Here is a 9,275-nt window from a genome sequence, read left to right on the forward strand (position 1 = left end):
GTGGGAGATCACAGAAAGAGGCAGAATCAGTGACCCTGGCTGTTTCTAACAATCAAAAGGAAAGTTTCCCATATGAAGGGTTCTCAAAGTTTGGCTTATATTCCTTTCACAGGAATTTATATTCCTGGTAGCATGTAGTCAAGGAATGTTTGTTGAATTAATGTCATCATACAAAGACCAAGTCTACAACAGTATCTATGTACTGCCTGGTCTTTACAAGGTAGGGAAGATGCTAAAGACAAGGTGGGTCTGAACATTCCACCAAAGGTTGACCCATTAGCTATAGTGTGGTAAGCACCAGACTTCATATATGTCATGTTTCCCTACTGAGAAAACTTCTTTCTCCCTTGCCCTAGCTAAATGCTTTTTATTTGTCAAGAACCTGCTCAGTTCCTGCATTCTCCCATACCACTTCCATTTTCTGTGCCTTGGAAATCCTGTCATTATCTCCTGAATAATACTGAGATATTCCTTTCCATGGGATAACTCCTATAAATTATCAGTTTTCATTAGCTACTTAGTAATTGTGAGTTATTCACTATTGTTACATATGTGTTTACCCTATCTCCCTGATCTAATTGTGAGGTTCTTTGGGACATGTATTTCACTCCCATAGTATGTAGTGCTTTGGGTTAGGCATTCAAACTGACTGATCAGGTGATGGCAGCATTTAATTCTCTGGGGAGAGAAAACGTGTTTTTCTTATTATAAATACTACTGTAGAAAACACTGGTAGAGAAGAATAGCAGCCGGTACACTACTGGAATGCCTGAAGACGAGTTCTTTATAAACTTTCTCACTTTTCATCCTGAATAAACAATGTGATCTCTAAAACCATGGTTCCAGAGCTTTCTTGAGGCACCTTGGGCACCACAGCAAATTCACAGGGGTAAGTTTTAGATTTATATTTTTGATGGAAACATGTCTGTTAGACACCGAGCAAACTATGAGCTTGAGATAGACAAGAGTTTCAACCTTAGTTTGTGCCACATTCCTTTCATTGATGGCATGCCTTTGCAAAGCTTGGTTTCCAGTGGCTGCTGTAATTAAAAGCAAATGTGATGGCAAAATCCATTTGGAGCAGGAAATGAGGACAGTGATGTCCAAATTGATCCCAAGGTTGAAGAAACTGTGCAGGGTTCAATAGGTGCACCCATCCCATTAATAAGTAATGTAGTTAGTTAAAAAGGAAATTAATTTTTTTCTGTCGATTTATGTCTATTTTCTCAAAAAAGTTACTAAATTATTCTTTGGACCTAACTACTTAATAAAGGAAATATTAAGTATTTCTTTTGGATGGGGTTCCATGAAAAATAAAAACAACTAATGAGATACCGATCAATCTGTTAACTGAGAAAGTTCTCTGTCCTATATTTTCATATCATTCTTCCCATTTTTACAGGAAGAAGAAGTTGATAACCTGAAGTGTTAAGGAACATGCCCAGGGGGACACAATAGTAAATGCCAGAGTTAGGGTTCCATTCCAGGTTCCTTTCAACCTAATACTTAAGCTCTTAACCTTCTGGGTTTACTTTAAGATCCTTCAGATTAGCAACTGGAGGCTGTCACCACAGAGAAAGCAGATGGTCAAGAGAGAAGCAATACTGGGAGAGGAGTTTCCTTGGGGGCAGGAGAGGGTGGTGGGAGGTCACAGTAAGAAGCAGGGTCAGTGACCCTGGCTGTTTCTACCCACTAACTGTTCCCGCAATAAAAATTTACACTGAGAGATTAAGTGACTTACTCATAGTCCCATGAGAAGCTCATCCATCCTCGTAGACTATGACATATCCCCACATTAAAACCAGAGGCAAGAGGGGTTAACTTACTATTAAAAATAGAGCAGTTTTTGAATCCAGCTCATTAGCTTCTGGGATGTTCCTGGATTTTTATTTCAATGCAATATACTTCGAGGAATGACAATGTGACCCTTTTCTCATCCTGATGATTGGTGAGCATTTTCTTCACCATTATGCACATATTACTATCCTCTTAAGGGGTCAGTAAAACCTTTCACCTCAAAATCTGATTTGCATCCCTAATCTTCTGTTAGTTATGCAGTCTGCATAATACCCATGCATGAAATATTTTTAACCAGGCTTTCCAAAATATAAATGGAAGTCTCATACTAATGGAAGGCATTAACTATCCTAAACAAGAACCCATTCGCAGATTAAATTTGCCAAAAGGTCAGCTTGCAGCTGCCATTATGTTGCAAACCCCACGTGTCCCTCGTGTCACATACTGTGACATATCTTGAGAAGAGTCACGGTCTTTTCCAGTCTGCTGATTCTCTGTATCAATTAGAATAGATTTAAGAGTCCCCACGCTCTGGTTTCTAGGTGGCCTTGCACAATATTATTAATAATTCAATCATACCTGAGCTGATAACAGATTACATTTCTACCACTCCAAATACTAAAAATGCCTAAATAGATTAAGGTCTATCCTATGGCTAATTTTTTTAGCAGTTTCATATGACTGACATCTATTTTTTTCTAATTGAAGCTAGAAAATTTTAATTTCATTGTGTTAACTTACAATTAATGGGAAAAACCTGTTTGCTTTTTAAAACACTTGACCCATCCTTTCTCATCTCCTGAATAATACTGAGATATTCCATTTCATGAGATAAATCCTGTAAATGATAAGTTTTCCTTCTATGAATTCATTTCAGCTGAGTCTAGCTATTTAAAATTTGAAGTCTAATGTGAGGTTTAATATATTGCAAATAATTTTTATTTTATGAGAGTCCAACAGTGAGAAGGGTAGTAGGAATTCATTTGGAATTTCAGAAAATTTTAGAGATTGGAAAAAAAAAGTAAAGAGCTCTACAGCCTTGGATTCAAAACCTATTTTGATCATATATGAGCTGTGAAGTCCATGTCAGGTTACTTAATCTAGAGCTGAGCTAAGGAGAGGCAAGTCAGGTGCTTAGAGTGCAAAATTTAAGGAGGTGCTCATTTTCAGGGCCATGAAAGTAAAGAGTCAGCACTTGCATGACCTTAAGAGTATCTCCTTCCTTAAATTTTGTACCCAAGCACCTCTCTCATCTCACCCTAGTCCTGGCCCTGACCTCTGGGCATCAGTAGCCTTGTCTGCAGAACGGTGCTGAAATTAGCAACCCTCCTAGTGGAGGTGTAGTAATGAGGAAATGAAATAATTCACATAAAGCGCTTATTGCCAGGCACATAGTAAGCACTCAATAAATGCTTGTTGATGTGACTATTTATAATTCATTGTAAAGCATTATATAATTTTGTTGTGTTACCTCCAGCCTTTTATATTTTATTACAAAAAGGTACAAAATCATTAATTTGTCCCCAATTAGGTGCAAAATCATTAATATGTCCCCAATATCCAGTATGATCATTGCTTATCTCACTAGGAAGATCTCCTAACATTCTTTCTGAGAATCTCTGTACTCCAGTCACACTGGTCTTCTTTCAGATTTTTAATTCTCCAAGCTCCATTGCCCCCCTCTCCCATTGCCTGCCACAGGGCTTTTGTATAGGCTGTTTCCAGGCTAAAGAGCTCCTCTATCTCTTTTCATAAAGTTAATTCTACTTCATTCTACATGTCATACTTCAATTATCATTTCCCTGGAGCCTAGATCAGATTTTCAGACATTTTCTTGGCTTTAAAAATAAATAACAGTGGTAATTACACATTTATTTGTCTGATTATTTGATTAATGACATCTGTCTCTCCCACTACATGTTACTCCAAGAGGGCAAGGACTCTTTATGCTTTACTTGGTCATTTATCATCAGTTCGGTAGTGTATAATCAGTAAATATACAGTAAATATTTAACGAATGATATAACAATAACATTGTCAAGGTCTCCATCATTGACAGAGCTATCTTCAGCCAGAGGTAGACCATGCATTATCTCACAAGGAGACCCTTGCATTTTGTATTAACAGCTCTTATTACTTGCTTTTCTTCATAGAGACCCCACTGGCCTCTACATAACCACATGTAGGTCCTATTTCCTCCCATGTGTAGTCACCGTCTTTGCATATTTATTAGTTCACAAACACTAGCTGAGCACCTAGAACAGGCATCACCCCAAGCTTGGCTGGATATCTAAAAATGAATAAAGGCAAGCTTCTTGCACTCAGCATAGTTGATGGTAGGGGGAAATGGGTGAATCACATGTACAAACCTCTAATTTAAAAACATGTAGTTAATTTTCCTGAGAGGTACAAGATACCCTCAGGAGGCTGATGTCATCATTTGAGACACCAGTGACCATTTCCGGAATGAGATGGTTTTTTTGAGCTGAAGAATAAGTAGGAGTTATCCATATGAAGCATGGAGGGAAGAGAATCAGTATTCCCAATGACTGGAATAGAGGGAGCAAAGAAGGTACTCTGCACATTTGCAAAGAGTTGACATAGTTTACAAGTTTGGTTTTTTTTTTTTTTTGTATGCTATATGATGGGGGTCACATTTCATTCTTTTTCCATATGAGTATCCTATTATTGCAGCACCATTTGTTGAATTTGTTTGTTCACTTTTGTTGGTTTCTTTTGTTTTTTGGGGGAATTGCATGGGCTGGGAATCGAACTTGGGTCTCCTGTATGGCAGGGGAGAATTCTACCACTGAACTACCCTCAAACCCCCTAGTTTACAAACTCTTTTATTTTCTTTCATTTCTTCATCTGTCCATTCGTTCATTCATTTATGCTTGCATCCATTCTAAAACAAATGCCTGCTATTTCCCTCCAATTTGCCAACCACACTGCCTTGGTATGAAAATACAGTGGAAATAAAACAAGTCCCATGCTCAGATTATATGCTGTTATGCGCAGATCCTGTCTGTGTTCAAGAAACCCTCACCTATTATGTAGGAATTGGTAAAAATACCAAATGCTCAGCCCTGTAGGTAGATCCCTGCTTAATGCTTCATTTCATGTCATTTTTGGAATGCAGTTGTCCTTTAGAGATGCTACATGTTCATGACGGTTAAGATACTTTGAAGGCAAGTCTGAACTTAATTTGGTTGAAAGAGTCTATCTGCTGTGGTTTCAGAAGCATAATGAGTTAAATTATTAAAGCAAAACAATGCTAAATAAATATTTGTTCTTGTTATCATTCCCTCTGTTAATAGCTCAGGATGGTGGAAGAAGGAAGACGCAAAGGATTTACACCTTGAAAAAGGTATTCTTCATATATGATGAACCAGCTGGAGGTTTCCTACGTTGATGGAAAGGGAGGAATCCTTGGGACTTTCTGTCTTCCATTACAGTGCCTGGTCATTTCGGCCCAAACTTTAAAACTGGTTCTACCTCCATGGCAGAAACATTTAAGGACATTCTTTGCTTGGTAAGAATGTAAAAAAAATGGAAGCTGAAGTGTATTTCCAGGAAGGCAGAGTATATATTTGCACCCTTAGGTTCTTTATATTTTGTTTTCCTGATTTTCAATGATTTTTTTTTTTGAACTACTACATTTAAACAACTCCCTTGGCTTCCTGATCTCCCATTTACTTTCACCTAAGGATACCACAGGAAGTGGCCCTTTGACTTATATGATTAGTTCTATTTTGTAAAGATGAAATTGAATTGAGACCTGGAAAATGTGGGAAACTTGGTCATAATTTTAAATACAATAAATATATTTCAGATACTGTCCAGCAGTTCAAGTTCAGTGACTAAAAGCTAACTTCTTAAACCCTTTAATGAATTTAAGTATAAAAAGTGATTCTTAAAAGCAAAGGGATTATTTATTTCTTGTTACTCCTCTTGTATTCTACTGAACGGAAATGAAAGTGCTTTGCATTCTCTACTATGCACTCTTTGGTACGATTTGGTAGGATTTTTAGTTTGAGCTAATCTAACTTTGGTAGGATTTGGTAGGATTTTCATATAGGGCTAATCTAACTCCAAATCTATAGGTTATAAGGAATTAGCAGTGAAAATTATATGTAGTGAAGAACAGGTGGCTTTGAGGGGCAATATTAACTATGTACATATGAAATTACAAGTATAAATATATAATTTCCTATGATTAAAAGAGAGAAGAGGGTTTCTTTGAAAGTGGACTTTAATGCATATATAATTATAATGTATGATATTCCCTGCACAAATCACTTCAGAAAATGATGCAATCATTTAAAACTAATACTGACATTTTGAGTGTTACAATACTTTTAAAGATTTACTGCAGCATATTTTCTCTTTCCCCGGAAGAGGGCCCTTTAATCATGAGCAAGATGAAATGTGCAATAGAGCCCAAGCAATGATTAGGGTGGCAGGAGTTTACACAGTTGTCCCACTGGACTACATCCTGGTACCTGGTCACAACCCTTATAAAGGTCATATCCAAAAGCTAATGATCTATTTGCTTTCCTGGGCCATTTCTCATTCCTGGTAATCTCAAACTTTCAGATGTGTTCACAGTTATCTAAAAATGTGATCTCCTGGCACAATCACCAAAGTACTCCAAATCTAGGAAACAATTAGGTGTCCAAATGGGGTAATTAAGTGAGCTGTTGCTATTGCAAGAAAATGTTGCTGGCCAGAATGGTCTTAATTCAAGAATGAAACATCAGTGAATGAGGACACTGGCAAAGAATAAAGGTCACCTGCTACTGAATAAATATTGTAGGATTGGGTTTTACCAACAAAGCTATTTTCTTTGACTACATGATGATGCAGAGGCAGAAAAGGTCGCCCAAAGGGGTGCTCCCAAGAGACCTTGTAGGAGCTGTCACATCTTGTGTGGTACTGTTCAGGGCAAGGACGCTTAAAGTCACTATCAGCTCACAAAATCTCCCTAACTAGTCCACTCCTTCCAGCTTTGGAATAGTAGCGCCCACAAAGGGCATTTTCATCTGGATGTCCCAGTTAAAATGCATACATCCCAGAGCTAAAAATCAAGAAGTCATTTTTCCATTTCCCCTGACCCTTCATATCTAATTTATCAAAAAATCCTATGGTTCTGCTTTCTACATAGTTCTCAAATATATCCTTATCTATTTTCATTGCCTTCACTTTAGTCCAAGTTACCATTATCTCCTGCCTGAGCTATTGCCAACAGCCTCCTCACTGGTCTTCTGGCTTCCATATTTGCCCCTTGCAATCTATACTTCTGCCTAGTAGCCAGAGGAAGACATTTTTAAAATTGCAAAGCAGATTATGTTATTCCTCTACTTCAAATCCTCCAGTGCTTTCCCCTTGCACTCAGATTAAAATTCAAACTGCTCGCCCTGGCATTCAATGGAAAGCATTCTTCTGGCAGCCCTTTGGATGCCTGCTTCTCTCTCATTCAGACATCACCTCCCACCTTGTCAATCTAGAGATGCCATTCTCCCTGCTCACACACCTGCTGTGTACACCTACCTGCCCCCTACTCTATTATTATTTCTTCATAACAATTACCACTGTGAAATTTCAGCACTCTAAGCATTAAGGCTCTGTCATGAAGCTACTTCTGTACTGACTTTACCTGTCACATTCAGGTGCAGACTTAGAGAGGGACTCTGCTCTAATCATTGCACCTTTGTTCTCTGCCAGGGTACCATTTTGTTTGGTCTATATATTATGATAAATTCTGAGCCACTAGAACAAAAATAATTTGTTCTTGACTTCTTTCTCTCTACCTCAATTCTTGTGCTTGTGTCCTCCATGCTAAAATTTAAAAATCATTAAAATAAAAAAAGAAGAGACTGCCATCTCAACACTGTTACCACATCTTTCTCTTCACACTTTTTTTGTGTAAATGCAATTTTATTGAGATATGTTCACATACCATGCAATCCATCCTAAGTGTGCAATCAATGGCTCTTGATATAATCATGTAGTTGTGCATTTACCATTAATATGTTCTCATTATGAGAACATTCTCATTTCTTTTAAAAAAAACCCTATAGCCCTTATATCCCCTTATTATTGACATTTAACTTTGGCATAGTGCCTTTGTTACAATTAATAAAACAATATTGCAATGTTACTGTTAACTAAATAGCTTATATTGCACTAATTCTATTTTCCCCATATACCATCCCATTATTAACACCTTGTAATAATGATGTACATTTGTTCTAGTTCATGTAAGAACTTTCTTCTATTTGTATAAGTAACCACCATTATTCTCTACCCTAGGTTTCTCTAAGTTATAGAGTCCCAGTTTTTATCCTCTAGCTTTCCTTCTGGTGACATACATGACTCTGGCCCTCCTCAAGCAACCATAGTCACACTCAGTTTCGTTAATTACACTTACAGTATTGCCTTCACATTCCTTTTTGTAGACAAATTATTTTTAAAAAAACTTACCACTTCACTAACCTGGATATCTTTTGTCTTTCTAGGAATGGCAGAGAGTCTTACTTTCAAAACCTCAATTTGTAAGATTCATGATTTTTACTTTGACAACAACTATGTTTCCCATTAAACTGAAAGCTCTTTGAAGGCTGTGATTCTCTAAAGGAAATCAGTAATTGTATTGACTTAGATGTGATTTGTACATCATCTACCCATAGTTGGTACTCAAGTATCTGTTATCAAACACTACAATCCAAAACCAGACGATGCAAAGGGTTAATGTCTAAAACAAGTCATTTGAGCTATTAAAATCTTTCTAACTCAAAAAAATAAAAAGGGAAATTCTAGCCAGATGTTACCTCTCTCTCTCTCTCTTTTTTTTTTTGACTGCTCACAGAACATTCTGTCTGTTTGAGGGTATAGTATGGTCTCATCATACATGTAATGATTTCAAATATTTGCAGAAAGAGACAGAAATAAAGCAAGTGATTGCCCCAATTCTTCTTTATCTGTATCCTCATACCTAATACCAATACCTGGCATACACTGCTCTCTACGACAGGGACTAGATGAATAATTGTGTGTAGCTAGTACATGCAGAACCAGTATTCTAAACCAGATTTGTCTGATTACAAGCCTTTGTCCAATACCAAAATTGTATGGGTTCTCCTAATTCATCTGAGCAACTTTGTCATTGTTTCCTGTGCAATTCTTTGACCCTTGCTATATAATTCCTTTGTCTGTCATTATCTCAGTGTGTGTTTTTCTCACCAAAAGCCTATAGGTGCCATTACTTTTATAGGGTGGGGCCATTACTTGTACAGCATTGTGTATATACATCAGAGCCAAAAAAAAAATGTTTTGCACATTGACATCTATCAGTTATTCTGTATGCAACTAAGAAATCCATTTGACGGATAAGGATCAAAGTTATGCCCAAGGACACACAATGACAGAGCTGGTCCTAGAACCTAATTGATTTGGTCTCATCACATTCTTTAATGAAC

The 9,275-nt window shown here is 37.2% G+C and overlaps 1 long non-coding RNA gene across 1 annotated transcript; it reads left to right on the top strand.

Moving 5' to 3' along the window:
* The first annotated feature begins 605 nt into the window (after positions 1 to 605).
* LOC143664505 (uncharacterized) lies at positions 606 to 8,610 on the top strand. Its single transcript, XR_013166451.1, has 3 exons — positions 606 to 889; positions 5,115 to 5,329; positions 8,316 to 8,610. It is a non-coding gene; the product is annotated as an uncharacterized LOC143664505 (long non-coding RNA).
* The last annotated feature ends 665 nt before the right edge of the window (positions 8,611 to 9,275 follow it).

The sequence above is a fragment of the Tamandua tetradactyla genome, chromosome 20 (genome assembly GCF_023851605.1).
Source record: "Tamandua tetradactyla isolate mTamTet1 chromosome 20, mTamTet1.pri, whole genome shotgun sequence".
Classification (NCBI taxonomy): Eukaryota; Metazoa; Chordata; class Mammalia; order Pilosa; family Myrmecophagidae; genus Tamandua; species Tamandua tetradactyla.